The following is a 17382-nucleotide window of genomic DNA, read 5'->3' on the forward strand; positions in this document are numbered from 1 at the left end:
GGCCAACATCTTAAGTCTGGAAAAAAGGATGGGCTTGAGCTTACCATCCAGCAATTGTTCCAATGTTTCATCAGAGTTAACCAACATGAACACATAAGGAACTAGGCCTGTAGAACTCCCCCATATATGTAGTTCTAGTACCCTCTGAAACCACCCAACTGACACAGCCTTTTGCTCATTAAGTGACAACCATCTGGATGATGACTGTGACCCTTTGTGGATGAGAAACAGACTTTACTGATCTTGAGACCAAGATTGTCTCTGTGAAGTGCATCCTCTTGGTTGGCACCAAAGAGTAGTTGTTCACTGAGCAACCAATAATGTATTTATTTCTGAGGGTCATTTCAAGACCAGACTCTGCTTCCTCCTTACTGATGGCCAGATGAGACAATCCTCGAGATATGGATAGCCCATAAACTTGCTACTATAGCTAGCATCTTGCTAAAGGTGCGGCTTTGAGACTGAAGGGGCAGTGTACTGTAGTGGTATGCACACACCTTCTCCAATTCTCTTGCTCTTTAGCTCTGTGGGCCCATATTATGCATGCAAAACTGTTAAGACCTTATTACAGCATCCAATGTATTTCATGCTCTTGCATCAGGTCCCCTTCTTTTGCATGCAAGGTGCATGTGCATCCAATGCTTGCTGGTGTGTGCCCATGAAGAGAACATGCCACTGTAGGCTGTTCCTGTTTTCATATGTCATTTTAATATGTTAGAAATTACATGCATTTGCACCATGTACACTTGCAGCACATGCATGACCGGTGGGCAAGAACCTACTGTTAGTAGAACCTCGCAGTACACCCACTTTTCACAAAACAATCCAATTATCAGGTACTTGGTGTTCAAGGTGTACTCCTATATTCCAGCTTTCTAGTATTAGGACACAGTATTGAGTAAAAAAAATCCAGATGCAGAACAATCGAGTTTTTAATATTGTGATCCATAAATATCTTGATGCAGGAATATTGTTGACAAGAATATAAATTTTCTACGGTTAGATATTAATGTCAAAAATATCTATGGGCCTAATTAAGAGTGCAGCAGTCGCAAGACCACAGCACTTGCGCTGGCCTGTCTGATGCATTACGACTTTGAACAGTTGTTGCCTGGTGGTGGTAGAGCTGTGCCATAATGTAATATGCTCAGTGGGTTCTGGCTCAGTTCTGCTGAGCACATATCGAGGTCCTGCACCAGCAGCCATTTCATGGTGGGAGCTCCGCCATGAAAAGGCTGGCAGTGCTGTAACAAAGAGGGGCCTACCGGGCCTCCCTGACCCCTCCATGGGGGTACATTTGGAGGGGCCCATCACGCGCTCCCCTGTCTGTATTCCCTCAAAGTTCCAGCACGGCATGAATGTCACCGTCCATGTCGTGCTGGAACTTATTTTGCCATTCCCATTGTGGTGCCGCCATGGGAAAGGCAAAGGACCATCCTCCTTACACGAGTTTAACTCGTAAAAAGGCGGGCGGTCCTTGCACAGCTTTGTCAGTTCTGTGTCGTCCAGGGGTAGCCGGGACAGTATGGGGTGGCGGGTGGGAGACAGGTAAGGGAGCTTTTAAAAAATAAATCCCCCTACCTGATCGCTGTGTCACTCCTCCATCTCTCCTATGACTTCTCTCCTCCGCTCCTCAACCAGGAAGCACCCATTATCTCCTGAGCCAATCACAGTGTTGTGATTGGTCTGAGCACCTCGGTTTGATGCTCAGACAGGGAATGGGAGCCTGGGCATGTTCTCCCCCAGGCTGTAATGCACCCAGGGGGAAGAACATGCAAAGTGTGCATGATGGTTTGGCCAGGCCAAGACGGTCAGCCAAACCATCGTGCGCACATTAGAGTGCAGCAACCACTCCTCCTCCCTCATCACACCCCGCCTGGCAGATACTAAAATTAAATGATAATCACTTATGTTATTATCATTTTAAACTGTTCCGTCTTTGCAGAGGAGCCGCCACTGGTTTCGACGGAGAGCCGGCGCTGTACCGCCAAACTCGTAATCAGCCCCTATGTTGTTAATATGGTTTACAAAAATATCTATGTTGTTAATATCCATGTTCAAAATATCTATGTTGTTAATATTGTTTACAACATTATTGTTGTTAATTTCATTTATCTGAAAGAGAATATTAGTTATAGATTCCTTACCTTAGAATTACCCCCAGGTGTCAGACTGGATCCAGAGAAATATGTTCGTAGCAGTACCGGTGCTCGTCGGTAGGTGGTGTTGGTGGACTCCATCGTCGGCGTCGTGATCGCCGAGATGATGTTGCGGTATCTACTTAGATGCCACCCCTGAGCTCTGACGTCGGTTCTTTTTTTTACCACGCCAGCCAGCGCAGATCCAGAGAGAGCGGTACCCTTAGACACTTTTTAACTAACTCTTTCGACGTTTTGTTGACATCTTTTTTAAGTCTTTCAACTCCCGGTGCATGGAGGGGTGGCCCATCAACTAACCAGCTTCAAACCTTGAGACTCCTGTCACAAGTTGATCTTGGTTACGGACCCGCACCTTGAGTGTCTTTGGTGCCTGGAGCGCGGCCACGACCCGAAGTCATGCTCCGACTGTCGTGCCATGAACCCGAAGTTTTTACGGGAGCTGTCCCGGAGGCTTCTGGAGGCCCGGCAGGCAGCTCCGCGTGGCCCGAGCTCCTGATCGAGAGGGAGGTCACCGGGCAGGGCGTAGAGTCACCACCATCACCATTCCTCTTCTAAGTCTTCATCTTTGGGTAAGTCGAAACACAAGAAGAAGGTGAAGAAGCACCGTGGCTCTTCGCCTTCTCCCCGTCTGTCGGCCGACGTGGGAAGCTGAAGGCGTTTCCGGGAGCTGGAGCAACCCCTGCCCAATTTCGTACGTTCTATAAAGCTCTCCATTCCATTTTTGGGCAGCCTTGGGCCCCGCGGACTCGGCTGGGGGTTCTAGGCCTTCGATGCAGGTGGTACTTTTGTACCACTGTCCTATCCTAGCATTCCCCATTGCCCTGAGTGGCAGCCAGAAGAGGATGAGGAGGATTGGGAGGGGTCTGTTGACCCTCTGGCAAATCAACTGGATTGAGTGGAGAGAGGAACCGGGTGAGGCTGTTATATGGCCATTAGGGTCATTCTCGACATTGCTAAGTTAGCATAAGTTCTGCTGCCATGAAGTTGCTTTTGCGCATGTTACTACATGACTTTATTTTGCAAGACTCTATTGGTGCCTTTCACATGAGAAATGTCTGCTTTCTGTGTTCTCTGCTGTTCCCGGAGTTTAGTCTGAACATGATGTGCAAGGTTGATAAACATGCCCCTTGTTATTCGGTTCTTCTGGTCAGTCCCTAGCACCTACATAAAACATGCTAAACACAGCTGCCCTGCTGGAAAGCTTGTGCTTTGATATTACGGGGGTGCATGTTGTTCACACACACTTAGAGGGAAACCTTTCCTTGGAGAAGAGCTACACTGTTCCTATGATGTAAAGCTACCATCTATGCTCTAAGTATGGGGTCTGCTGATACATCCCAGAGATCTTCCCTTAATAAACCTCAACTTACCAAGGGGTGGTTAGGCCTTACAGTCCTTTTTCCAATGTCTGTATATGATGACATCCCCCTTCATATTTTATGGTATTCTAATAATGCTATCTGTTCTAAGTTAATACATTTTGCTGCTGGTAGTGGCTTGTATACTGGATTATAGAGCACAATATTAAAATAAACATTTTTAACTATATAGTGACTCTGACAATCCTTATTGTGGATAAGTACGAGTGAGTGAGCGAAATGGTATGTCTTACTACCGCGATTCCCGAGAGAGTTGGGAGTGTTGTGTTCTGGGTAGTCTAATCATTTGTAGCTTTTGGTTATATAGGAGAACGAATGAGACACTATAGCTAGTCAGTTTTGGTATTTTGGGCATTAAGGTGATAGGAAGATACAACCCCTATACACCGAGGCCCTGTTTTTCTGCGCATAGTTCTGTGCATGTGCGGAATCCCCGCAACACTGTCAGTGGTGTGGTTCCATCCCCATACCTTGTCATGCTTTCTCCCCCAACCATGGCTACGGAGGAGGGAGCTACCTATGCTGTGGTATTGCGTAGGGCGGCAGAGGCCTTGGACCTTGAGCTTTCTATGGTGGTGGTCAGGACCAACCTCCTAGCTGAGAGGCTTCAACCTGCAGCAGCCTCTTCGGATCCCCTGCTACCGTTCAATGAGGCCCTCACTGACATCCTTCTGGTTTCTTGTCCAAGCCCAGCACAGGAGCACCTGTGGATAGGATGATAGCCCGATGCCACGGCCCAGCTCCGGGTGACCCCACTTTCCTCTCCCAATACACTACCCTTGAGAGCTTGGTCGTCCAGGCTTTGACGTCCAAAGGTGCTTTCCCTCCTGCTCCCCAGATAGGGAATCCAAGAAGCTGGATCATCTTGGGAAGATGTTTTCTTCCGCTAGCCTAGGACTGCAGTCAGTGAACACTGCATGCCGCACGGCTCCCGTCCTGCCATAGCAAACAGCAGTGTCCCGGGAGTAGGCACTCCTGGCCACGGCAGGAGCCGGCCTTGGGGGGTGGCAGTCCCCAGGGCCATCAAGGGCTCCAGGAGGGGAGCCGCAGGGCCCTACCAGTGCAAAGCCATTGGGAGGTGGTGGTCCCTGGGGCTCGGGGGTCCGTAACAGACCCCTGCATTTCCATACTTAGTGCCCCGCGGAGGGGACGGTCCCTCGGGCTGTGGGGGGGCCGCGTGCCCCTGCAGTTGTTCCTGAAAGCCCCATGGATGTGGCGGTCCCCGGGGCAGCGTGGTGGGGATTGGGACCCCCCACACATTTTTTCACAGCCCAAGGGAGATGGCGGTCCCCAGGGCTGCGGGTGCCCCGTGTGCCCACGTGAATTAATTGTCAGTGCCCCTGGGACCGGGCCCACCCAGGTTTTTTTTTAAACGAAGAGTGGGAGCCCGCCCTTCATTTTTTTAAATAATTTCGGTGGGATTCGCGACCCCATCGTGATTTCTGCCAACATTATTTTAAAAAAATGCTTTTTTGGGCCCTGGGGGTCCTTGTGGGACCCCCTGGGTAGGCCTAGGGGGTGAGGGTGTTTCTACCCTGCCCCCTCTTATTATTTATTAACCTATTTTTTCTGTTTTCTTGTGCTCGGTTCTACAGAGTCACAAGATGGCTGCCTAAACTTCGTGGTTTGGAGTGTTGGCAGCCAATCACAGTGAAGCTTGTGCGAACCCACCGTGGCCATAGATATCGAAACTTTCTTTTCCAAATTTCTCAGGAACTACTGAACAGATTTATACAATTTAAAAAAGGGCTCTTTCTGAACCAAGGGTTACCTTTTTGCCAAATTTGGTGTAATTCGGTTCAGCAGTTCGGGCTGTAGCTTTGTCTAAAGTTTCGTATGGAAATTAACATGGGTAAAACACGTTTTGGAACCCTCCTTTTTTCTTGGCCCCGCTTGAGGAATCACCCCGAAACTTTCACAACAGGAGCTGACCGGAGCGCTCCACTAGTTTTGAAAATTTTGCGAAGATTAGTCAAACAACGCTAAAGTTATTGGGAATACAAAAAATGCTTTTCCTATGGAAAGTAGGTCCTAACTATAACTACCGTGGCCACCCACGTGGCCTGTTCCAGCAGGCCACATGGGTGGCCACGCCCATTGGGCGGGGCAGTATCCATTTAAAGGGTACAGAACTGCTCTTGCCTACCCACTTGGGAAACATTTGAAGAAATACAGAGGCGAAACTAGGCGACTCACTCCAGGAATACCTAAGCACTACATGTTCCAGCAGGCCACGTGGGTGGCCACACCCATCGGCCGGGAAGTATCCATTTAAAAAGTAGTGCTGGGACACTGCCTGTTTCATTCTCCTGTCAGCCCTTAGCCCCTAGAAGAAGTGTCTTTTGACACGAAACGCATCGGAAGAAATTGACTTGATTTGAGCAGAAGCAATATGACGCTGCCAGTGCCTTCTTTCAATTAAAAAGATGCAACAAGGAAAATTAGCTGTGAGTGGTCCTCTTTTCAGCAGGCGACTTGATGTTGGATTTGTTTGCGGCCCCGCCTGAGCCGCGAGAGGTACCCCGCTGTGCTCAGCGCAGCCCTGCTGTGATGCCACATGACGTGTAGGAGCTGGGGCAGGCAAGTGTGATTGAAAGAAGAAAGAGGCACTCCAGGGTACAGAACTGCTCTTGTCAACCCACTTGGGAAACATTTGAAGAAATACAGAGGTGAAACTCGGCGACTCACTGCAGGAATACCTAAGCACTACATGTTCCAGCAGGCCACGCGGGTGGCCAAGCCCATCGGGCGGGGAAGTATCCATTTAAAAAGTAGTGCCGGGGCACTGCCTGTTTCATTCTCCTGTCAGCTCAGAGCCCTTAGAAGAAGTGTCTTTTGACACGAAACGCGTCGGGAGAAATGGACTTGATTTGAGCAAAAGCAATATGCAGCTGCCAGTGCCTTCTTTCAATTAAAAAGATGCAACAAGGAAACTTACCTGTGAGTGGTCCTCTTTTCAGCAGGCGACTAGATGTTGAAATTGTTTGCGGCTCCGCATGAGCTGCGAGAGGCACCCGCTGTGCTCACCGCAGCCCTGCTGTGATGCCACATGACCTGTCAGCGCTGGGGCAGGCAAGTGCGATTGAAAGAAGAAAGCGGCACTCCAGGGTACAGAACTGCTCTTGCCAACCCACTTGGGAAACATTTAAAGGTAATACAGAGGTGAAACTAGGCGACTCACTGCAGGAATACCTAAGCACTACATGTTCCAGCAGGCCACGCGGGTGGCCACACCCATCGGGCGGGGAAGTATCCATTTAAAAAGTAGTGCTGGGACACTGCCTGTTTCATTCTCCTGTCAGCCCAGAACCCCTAGAAGAAGAGTCTTTTGACACGAAACGCGTCGGGAGAAATGGACTTGATTTGAGCAAAAGCAATATGACGTTGCCAGTGCCTTCTTTCAATTAAAAAGATGCAACAAGGAAACTTACCTGTGAGTGGTCTTCTTTTCAGCAGGCGACTTGATGTTGGATATAGATATATATACATAGTGTGCAAAATCGCCATGACAACCAAGGAAATCGAAGTCAGAAAAGGAACAAAATGGAGAATATACCAACATCTGACTTGTCAAAGCTCATATGTAGTGTACCTCATTGAGTGTCCGTGCCACAAGAAGTACATAGGCAGCACAACATTTGAAGATAAAAAGAGAATCCTGGAGCACACAAGAGCGACGACTAATAAAGACCGCTCCTACGCAAACATATGGAACAATTTCATAACAGCAAGTGGGAATCACTCAAATACTGCGCCATAGAACAAGTGCCATTAACAGAAAGAGGAGGGGACAGACTCAAGATCCTGAGGAGAAAAGAATCCAAGCACATTATTAACTTCAGAACCCTTGAACCTAGAGGACTGAATTTAACGGAAGAACTATATGTGTACCGTTAAGGGAAAAAGAACTATAAGGAATCTAAACCACTGAACCAAGTAACCCCAAACCCACCAGAGGGAGACAAAAAATAAACAGAAAACAATTTAAAAACAAAAAGATATCAGAAGGGGCGATGCAGAAAATGCCGGGAAGCCACAGAGAACAGAAAACTCACAAAGTCTCACCAGAGAGACAAAATGTAAAAACAACTCACTAAAGCGTCACATTGAACATACAGTAATCCATAGAAACAATCCCTTTTCCTTGGTTTTTAAAAAATGTTATTCCTCGGGCGGCCGGGTGAAGAGAATGTAGTGGCTACTACATTAACCAGACTGCACCCGGGCAATACACAGGAAGTTCACTGTGTGAGATTGTTAAAAGAGGGACTGATTTACCTGCTCGACATCCCGTGAGCAAGCCTCGTGTTAGGTGAAACGCGTTGGGCTAAGGTTGGAATAAAGCGCCTGTAAGGGTTACAAAAAGACGAACAAGTGCGTGTCATCATCTCCCTTCTGGGAAAGGATGACACGCACTTGTTCGTCTTTTTCCCTTATATATATATATATATATATATATATATATATATATATATATATATATATATATATATATATATATATATATATATATATATATATATATATATATTGTATTAGTACATAAATGTGGACCAAGATATACAAAATCTATATATATATATATATATATATATATATATATATATATATATATATATATATATATATATATATATATATATATATATATATATATATATATATATATATATATATATTGTATTAGTGCATAAATGTGGACCAAGATATACAAAATCTATATTTATTTACTTTATATTTTGGATACAATATTCTGTCTGAGATATTCTCTGCCATCGAAATTCTGGTTTTGTTATTCAGGTGTACAATGTGTATTTCCCATATAAAGGAATATGTGAATTTCTTTAAAGATACATATTAAAGAACACTCAATCAACTTTTCGCTGGCCAATATTCAAGCCAATCAATTCAATGGGACTTAAAATAGAAGGATGTAACATAAAGTAGGGTGAATCACAAGTTTGTGTATTTTCTATACTGTTCAAGCTCTGTGCAATGGAAAGCTTACCAACTTTACAAAAAAAGATTAGTTGGCCTCATTTCAGAGTTCTTCCTCCTGCACCTGGTAACTCAGGTGGTGGATGTCTAGCCTCCTCACTCAATTTTGTTTTGCAGGGGGATGTCCTACCTGGGGCATTCTGTATCAGGAACTCATCATACCTGCAAGGCTCAAAAAGCTAAACCTTACCTCCCATCAATTTAGGAAACTTCATTTGCTTCATAAAGTGTGGAGTTTATTAATTTCGACCAACTTCATAAGAGAAGATTTTTATTTAACTTGTCACTTATTATAAAAGAACTTTAGGAAGGGCTTAAAGCATAGCTATCAAGAACATTTTGGTAAATTTGTGACGAACAGTGTTAAACATTTTAGTGCAGCAACAATGGTGAGAACTAAATAAAGTGTAGATGTTGTTTTACAAGGAAAGCTGGGAAGGTCTCGCAATAAATGTAATTGAAAGGTTGTGGCAAAAAATGGATAGTTAATTACATGTGATAAAAAACCCCAGTGAAAATTGCATGGACTTGAAGCAGGCTCCAACGTTGGTATACACCTCTCATAGTTACAGGCAGGTTGTGCAAAAGGTGTACTGAAGAATCCTTTGTCAGACATCGACCAGAAAAACAGATAGGCGTGATAGGAGATTGTGTGAGCCTGGGATGGGTCCATTTGAGGCCTTTGGCCTGGCTGAGGACATTAGTTCCATCTCTAGTTAGAGGAGCCGTAGATGTGCATGCAGCTTCACTGCCTCTTATGTGATGAGTGGTGGTTTCACAGTTTGCTTCCAGAATCCTGCTCTGTGGCAACATATCTGATGCTGTTTTCATGGTACCTCCCATTGCATGCTACAAAGTCCTCCACTTCCGGAATTATGGACATTCTCCACTCTCTATGCGAAACGGAGGGAGAAGGAGGATGATTGAGACTAGGTTGTCCTCCTAAAGGTCAGTACAAACAACAGTGTGGGCCCCTGTCATGGGACCCTAGGACCTAGCTCAGTTCAGGTGTATGGCTGCTTTACGCCTTAAAGAAAGAAAGATATATTTCTAGTGTCCCCTCACTCACCGGGGTTTCCCCACGGTGACATGCTTCATCATTGGGGCCATCCCAGTTCTCTACGAAAAGGGGCGTGCTGCGACTCACGAACTACGCAGGAGCACTTTAGTGTGAATGACTATGTGCGGTGCAAAAAGAATAAGTGGAGTGGGTGTGTGTGTGTTAAAAATACCATACTTAGTGGGCCTAACTGTTTTATTGAGCTCCTATGCAGGTATATTAACCCCTTCCACACTCATGACGAGCTGGGCTCGTCATGCAGTAGCCTCCCAGCACGCTCATGACGAGCCCAGCTCGTCATGAATAATGGGTTTTTGCATATTCCAGCACAGGGCTGGAACTCATCGAGCATCGATGTGGTTAAAAGTGGGGTTAATGTCACTGTAGGGCAACCTATAATGTGGTTGACTCAGTGATCAATATGGTCGACATGTTTCATGCTACCCCTAGCATTTCTTCGGGACCATGCAGGGACCAGCCCTGCATATGCCACTCCTAAATCCCAATCGTGGGGACCGTGAATCTTATAACAGTATTAAAGTGAATTTATGCATGCATTTATTTAAAATACATACGTTCCTCTCAATTAGTAGGTTTTATTGAAGCGAACAATGACACTTCATGGTCACACTGGGGGGTCAATTTCACTTATGGGATACACTGATCCTGTCTTGTGAAATCGCGCTTTGCTACCTACTCAGCACCTCCCCGGACCGCATCTCTCAAGAGATCACTGAGTCAACCACATTATAGGTTGCCCTACAGTGACATTAACCCCACTTTTAATATACCTGCATAGGAGCTCAATAAAACAGTTAGGCCCACTAAGTATGGTATTTTTAACACACACACACCCACTCCACTTATTCTTTTTGCACCACACATAGTCATTCACACTAAAGTGCTCCTGCGTAGTTCGTGAGTCGCAGCACGCCCCTTTTCGTAGAGAACTGGGATGGCCCCAATGATGAAGCATGTCACCGTGGGGAAACCCCGGTGAGTGAGGGGACACTAGAAAGATATCTTTCTTTCTTTAAGGCGTAAAGCAGCCATACACCTGAACTGAGCTAGGTCCTAGGGTCCCATGACAGGGATCCACACTGTTGTTCATTCTCCACTCTCCACATGCTGTAGACTCCTTGCTTAGAATCCTCTGTGTGGCTAACCTTGCTTGGACAAGCATGCACTTTTCTGAGTGGTGAATGTAGAAAGCATGAGATCCTGCAATGTGTGGCCTGGAAATAGAAAATATTTATTTGTAGAACGATTGTTCTGCATTACTGCAGTTGCAGACAAAAGTCAAGCTTTATGTCATGAAACAGTTAATAAGAGACTGACGTTTTATATGTAAACTAGAAAGTCAACCCACCTCTTTAATAGAACTTGGACTTCTCAGAAAGTAATTTGTATTTTCCAGGGACTATACCAGCAAATGTAGATATGGCTGATCGGCATTAAAAGAGAAAGCACTTCTCACCAAGAGCATAGAGTAACAAATAAGAACGGAGTGCCATTGTTAAGCAATTTGAAAAAAGAAATGTGTGTCAACTAACAATGATTAGACTTTATTAGAATTTCAAAGACCACTATGAAAGGTGATTTTAGGATCACACACTAACATCCGTTTTAGAAAGTAAAGTACAAAAGTATGCTTTAAAATCACATTAAGCTAGGCGTATTGGCTAAAAAATACATGATAAGCCATAAATACCACTTAATATCTCTAGTCACCATTTGCACATAGGTCTCATTTTGCTCCTTTATGCTCTTTTATTTTCTCCATAATCTCCCAATCTCTGCCCCGCCACCTTTCTGAACCTTTTCAGAACTATCCCTTTCTGTTTGCTGCTGCATCTATTTTCCCATTCCTGCCTATCTCTTGATTTTTATATTTACTCTCTGTTTTTTGTCAATCTTCTCTCATTGAACCTTTTGTATCTTCTTTGTTCTTCTCAGTATGTTTAATTTTCTCTCTAGCCACATACCAAGTTTTGCAAATGAAACTTTCTCATGGCTGTCCAGAGCGATTAGCAGCATCTGCCAGAGTTCTTTGACCAGTGTGCTTTTCGTTGTTCCCTAGTCACAGAAACCTACCATCTTGGCGATCTCCTGGTACTGGATAAGTCTTCTGCAATTATGGAACAAAGAAGTTAGTGCAATTTGGCCACCCTGCAGTTTGTTGTCAATTCTTGTTGGACGCGACATCTGGCTGCATGGATTTGGCAAGTTTTAACTGCTTTAGGGAAGACGACCTGTTGGCATCCACCACAGGGTAGTCTGGGGTGGGGTTGCTTGTGTGAATTCCAGTACCTTTTTTTTTTACCTAAAATGCCCTGCAAATACCAAACTTTGGCTAAATTACAGGTTTTTGTCATAGTTCTGTGAAGGAAAATTCTGGCATCTGAGGATCCATAAAATTCCTGCCACCCAGTGTTGCCACACTTCTCCCAATAAAAGTGGCACCCCAAATGGTCACCAAATATTATGCATTTGGTACATAGGACCTCATAGCAGCAATTTCTCCAGTATTTTTTTTTTTAAACCTTTATTAGCAGAAAAACCATACAAATACAGACCTACAACCCCACAGGGCCGGTCAGTGATAATCCGCAAAACAGTCGAAAACAGTACAGGGCCCATCATCCCCGGAATCAATTGCAGTGTTTACATGGCAAGATACAAGATCGGTGGCTGTAGGAGGATAAGAAAAAGGTTTCACATTTTATATTTGAACAAAACAACATAGAAACAAAGTCCGAGGTAAATCGTTGTCGAAGCGACCGTCTCCACCAGCAGGGGGGGAAAGGGCCAACCAATGAGGCTGGTACAAGGAAGGATAAATCCTAAGGGGGTGGAAAGAAGGGCCAAGAGCGGAGAAATAGTCTGCGTGGTATGGGAGACGGAAGCATGTAGTGCGAGGTCACGGAGACAAGTGGACAGTAACGGAATCCACGGAGGGGGGAGTACAAATCTCCCCTCGATATGTATTCCACTGACCCCACACCTTTCCCCATTTCCTAGGCCTACCACGGGCGGTATATACCGTTTTCTCCCTAAACATACACCAATCCATGCACTCCGTCCATGCTGACGCCGAGGGTGCCCTCTGGGACCCCCACAGTTGGGCTATGTCCCTTTTGGCGATCATATTGCCAAGGGTGGCCCATAAAATTTGCGCCACGTTATAATCATTGGGCTCCCAGACGTTCAGAAGGCACCTCCTAGCTTCCGGCCTCAGAGATACACCCGTCACCTCTCCCATAATGTCATGCACGCTTCGCCAGTAGGACACCACAGCCGGACACTCCCATATGATATGGAGAAAAGTAGCAAGCATACCACAGCCACGCCTGCACAACCCATCCAATGAATAACCCATCCTCATCAGGCGTGGACCCGTAACATAGACGCGGTGTAAGATCTTCAATTGCACAAGCCGAAGACGCGCCGGAATCGCCACTTCCTTTGGAGACGACACCGCAGTCTGCCAGTCCTCGTCATCCAACTCAAGCCCATCAGCGGTCCAGGCAGTACGAAGCTGCACAAGGAGGTCAGAGCGGGCATTAATAAGCTTCTTATATATAAGAGATATGGTACTATCAGGAACATGACCATCAAGCACCATATCTTCCAGGGGGGAGGATTCCGGGACAACAGTACCAGCCGGAAACACCGAAGCAAAGGCATGGCGAACCTGAAGATAGCGATAATATTCCCTATCACTCAGGCTATATTCCCGCTGGAGTTCGGCAAAAGTCTTGATCCTGTCCTTGATAAGGAGGTCCCCAACTCGACTGATACCTATAAGGTCCCACTTGTCGAACCCCTTCGTCGCCCATAGATTCCCCAGCCGTTCAGCCGCATAAAGCGGAGTTGCTCTTGTCAGCTTGTCCGTCCATCCCGTGGCAGCCGTCGCACTAGTCCAAACTCGCACCGCGACCCCAGTGGGACCAGTAAGTGACTTCCTAGCCGCTTTAGAGTATAGCGCCCTGTTGTAGTCGCCACCCGGCAGCTGCCATTTGTCCATCTCAAATGCAGGGTTAGGGGTAGGACCATACATGGCGTGGTTGATGGCACTCAACTGAGTCGCCCAGTAATAGCGCTTGATGTCGGGCAGCGCTATACCACCATCATACCAAGGCATGGTCAGTTTCAAGAACGCAATGCGAGGCCGCCCCCCCATACCAGTCGTCGTTGGAGGCCCTCAACCTCACGAAAATAACTAGCAGGGACCAGATCGAGCGTGTTTTGAAGGGCATAAAGGAATCGGGGAAGGGACATCATCTTAAACAGGGCGGCCCTCCCCAACGGGGATAGTGGCAGGCCACACCAACCCGCGACGTCTGACCGCAGCCGATGAAGTGGCGGCAGTAAGTTCCTCTCATACCGCACCGCAGAGTCCAAGGAGATATAGATCCCCAAGTACTTGAAACCGTCACGAGCCACAGGTATCGGGCAGACTCGGGGCAGTAAGGGCATTTCTCCAGTGAGCGGATAAATACAGGACTTGGTCCAGTTGATAGACAAGCCAGAGTTTCTCCCGAAGGAACGCAACACGTCAAACAAGACCCCCAGTGATTTACGAGGGGAAGTCAAGTACAGCAAAATATCATCCGCGTATAATGAAACACGGTCTTCATATCCCGGGGACCAACGAATGCCCTTAAGCGACGGTTCCCATAGAAGCCATGCGGCAAGGGGTTCAAGAGCAAGTGCGAAGAGCAACGGTGACAACGGGCAGCCCTGTCGCGTGCCTCTGCCAAGAACAAAGGGCTCCGAGGCCCTGCCATTCACCACCACCTGAGCCAGTGGTTGTTCGTAAAGGAGCTGAACCCACCCAATGAAACGCGGGCCGAAACCGAACTTTGAGAGAGCCGCCCATAAATACGGCCACTCTATTGTGTCAAAGGCCAGCGAGGCGTCCAAAGAAACCAAGATGGCCGGCTCCCGAAGTGACCCCGCCCGCGCCAGGACGCCATTAAGACGGCGAAGGTTGAGCACAGTGTTACGGTGGGGGATAAATCCCGACTGGTCCGGATGTACTAAGTCACCAATCACTGTAATTAGACGAGTCGCCAATACTTTCGCCAGAATCTTAGGTTCCACATTCAAGAGCGAGATCGGTCTATATGACGAACACTGCTCACGGGGCTTCCCATCTTTATGAATTACCACAATGGACGCCAGTCTTTGATCCCGGGGAAGGAGTCCGAGATCTTGCGATTCCAAGAACATGTGACGAAGATGCGGAGCCATCTTATCTGGGCATAACTTATACAGCTCTACCGGAATACCATTCGGGCCAGTAGCCTTGCCTGAACGAAGGGAACGGATAGCAAGCGCTATTTCATCAGCGGAAAAGTCCGCTTCCATAAGCTCACGGTCGGGCTCCGAAAGGCTAGGCAGCGCGATATCTCTCAGCAATAAATGCGAGTCCGACTCCGGCCTGTCCGAGACCGGCGCGTAAACCTTCTGGAAGTGCTGAGCAAAAGCCGCGACTATCTCAACAGGGTCCACGACCCGCGAACCATCCACCCCCTCCGCAACAGGCACAACCCTATTCAGACGCTCCCTCTTGGCCAACCAAGCAATCAACTTCCCGGCCTTATCACCAACATCATACATTCGCCCCTGTTGCACACGATACATCATCCTGGCTGCATCTGTCACAAGAGCCTTATATTCAGCCTGCTTAAGGGCCAAAACATGCAACTTCTCAGGTGTAACCCCAGTTTCCAAATCTTCCTCCAAAACTGTGATGTCATTTTCAAGGCAAACGACCTCCCCATTCTTACTTTTTTTCGCGCTAGCAATCAAGGATAGGGCCTGACCCCGAATCACAGTCTCATAGGCCTCCCAGAGGGAAACGGAAGAGGACACCGATCTCACGTTCTCATTAAAGTAATGTTCCACACATTGAACCACTGCTGCCCTGGTTTTGGGGTTGCGTAGGTGCCAGGGGTTAATCGGGGCAACACGGCCCTCCGCACCCAAAGACAAATCAATCCCAAGCCAAAGTGGAGAGTGATCCGAGATCCCCCTAGCCAGGTGGCGCACTTCCGTTACGGAGACCATCTGCACCGCTGGCACCAGGATGTAGTCAAGCCTCGAGAGACTACCGTGTGCTCCCGAGTGAAAGGTAAACTGTAACTTCCCAGGGTGCAGGTGTCTCCAACTGTCCACTAAACCCATCGCATCCAGAAAGTCACCCAACCATGACTGCGATCTCAAGAGAGTCCTGGGGGGGTCACGATCATCAGTGCCACTAACCACTGAATTGAAGTCGCCACCCATTATCAACATGTCCTCAGGGAAGCGCAGGATCACCCCACCTAAGTCAGAGAACGTGGAGGACTGCAGACCTGGCGGGACATAGACAGAAAGCAGGGAAATCGTCTTCCCCTCCCATCGCCCCGTAATGGCCGCATACCGGCCACGATCGTCAAGCACGACATCATCTATCTCCAATGGGAGGGAGTTACGAACCAAGACGCCCGCCCCTCTGGAACACGTGGTGAAACCTGAGTGCGCTACCAGACGATACCCCCTCCTATTCAGCGCATGGCAAGTGTTCCCTATCAAATGAGTTTCTTGAAGCAACACAACATCGGGTGAAAGACGTTTCAAGTACTGCAAAACTATCCCCCGCTTGATCCTATCACCCAGCCCGTTCACGTTCCAACTCAACACCCTCAGCCCCCTACCCCCCATTGCAAAAATGTACCCATCGTCCCCCCCGCATAAGGACAGTCACATCCAGCGAATCGTGTATTGAAATAAAACCTCGGAGTAAACAAAGAAACAGAAGCCCCCCGCCCCCAAAAGAATACCCAACACACATCCCCCACCCTGCACCCCTGCGTCGATCCAAAGAACCACCCTAACTTGCAGTGTGCCTGTCGCCCCATTAAACTAATCTACGAAAAGAGAGAAGAAACCCCTGAGAGGAGGAAGAAACCCGAACCCTCCCACCCCCAGGCAGACAATTTACATGTACCCAACAATAGTCAAACCACTGCTGCAAGTCCATATAGCCGGCCCACCGGTGGGGACTCACTCCACCCGTTCCTCCAGACCACCCTCAGCACCTCCCGAGTGTTCGGATCGATCTCGCTGCGTCGGCAAAGCATCAAGCCAGTCACTAGCAGCCTCCGGGCGATCAAAAAAGAAAGTGCGCTCCTCATACACGATCCTCAAGCGGGCCGGGAACAGCATAGCGTACTTTAGGTCCAGATCTCGGAGGCGGCGTTTCACACCCGTGAAGCTCATGCGCTGCCTCTGGACGGACTGCGTGAAGTCCGGGTAAAAACTGATGGATGCATTGTCAAATTTCGTGGGCCCACCAGAGCGCGATGCCTGGAGAATAGCGTCTCTGTCCCGAAAGTTGAAGATCCTAGCTATAATAGGTTGCGGCGTCGCTCCCGACTTAGGCCTACCACCTGGAACCCTGTGGGCACGCTGCACAGTGAAAAAATTGCTGAGGCCCTTAGGCGCCAAGTGATTGAGCACGAGGTTCTCCACCAAAAGATCCGTAGACACCGCTTCGGAACTTTCCGGAACGCCAATGATGCGAACGTTGTTTCGCCTGGCGCGGCTCTCATAATCATCCAGCCGACGAGCAAACAAGTCATTAAATTTCCGGAGATTGCGAACCTCAGTCTGAAGGTCCGAAACATCAGTAGTGAGACTTGCAGTTTTAATGTCCAGCAATTTCACCCGCTCATTAGTCTTTGCAAGATCCGTTCTGAGTCTATCTTCGAGCCCAGTGTCTCATACTGCTGGCCCA

The sequence above is a fragment of the Lissotriton helveticus genome, chromosome 5_1 (genome assembly GCF_964261635.1).
Source record: "Lissotriton helveticus chromosome 5_1, aLisHel1.1, whole genome shotgun sequence".
In the NCBI taxonomy this organism is placed as follows: domain Eukaryota; kingdom Metazoa; phylum Chordata; class Amphibia; order Caudata; family Salamandridae; genus Lissotriton; species Lissotriton helveticus.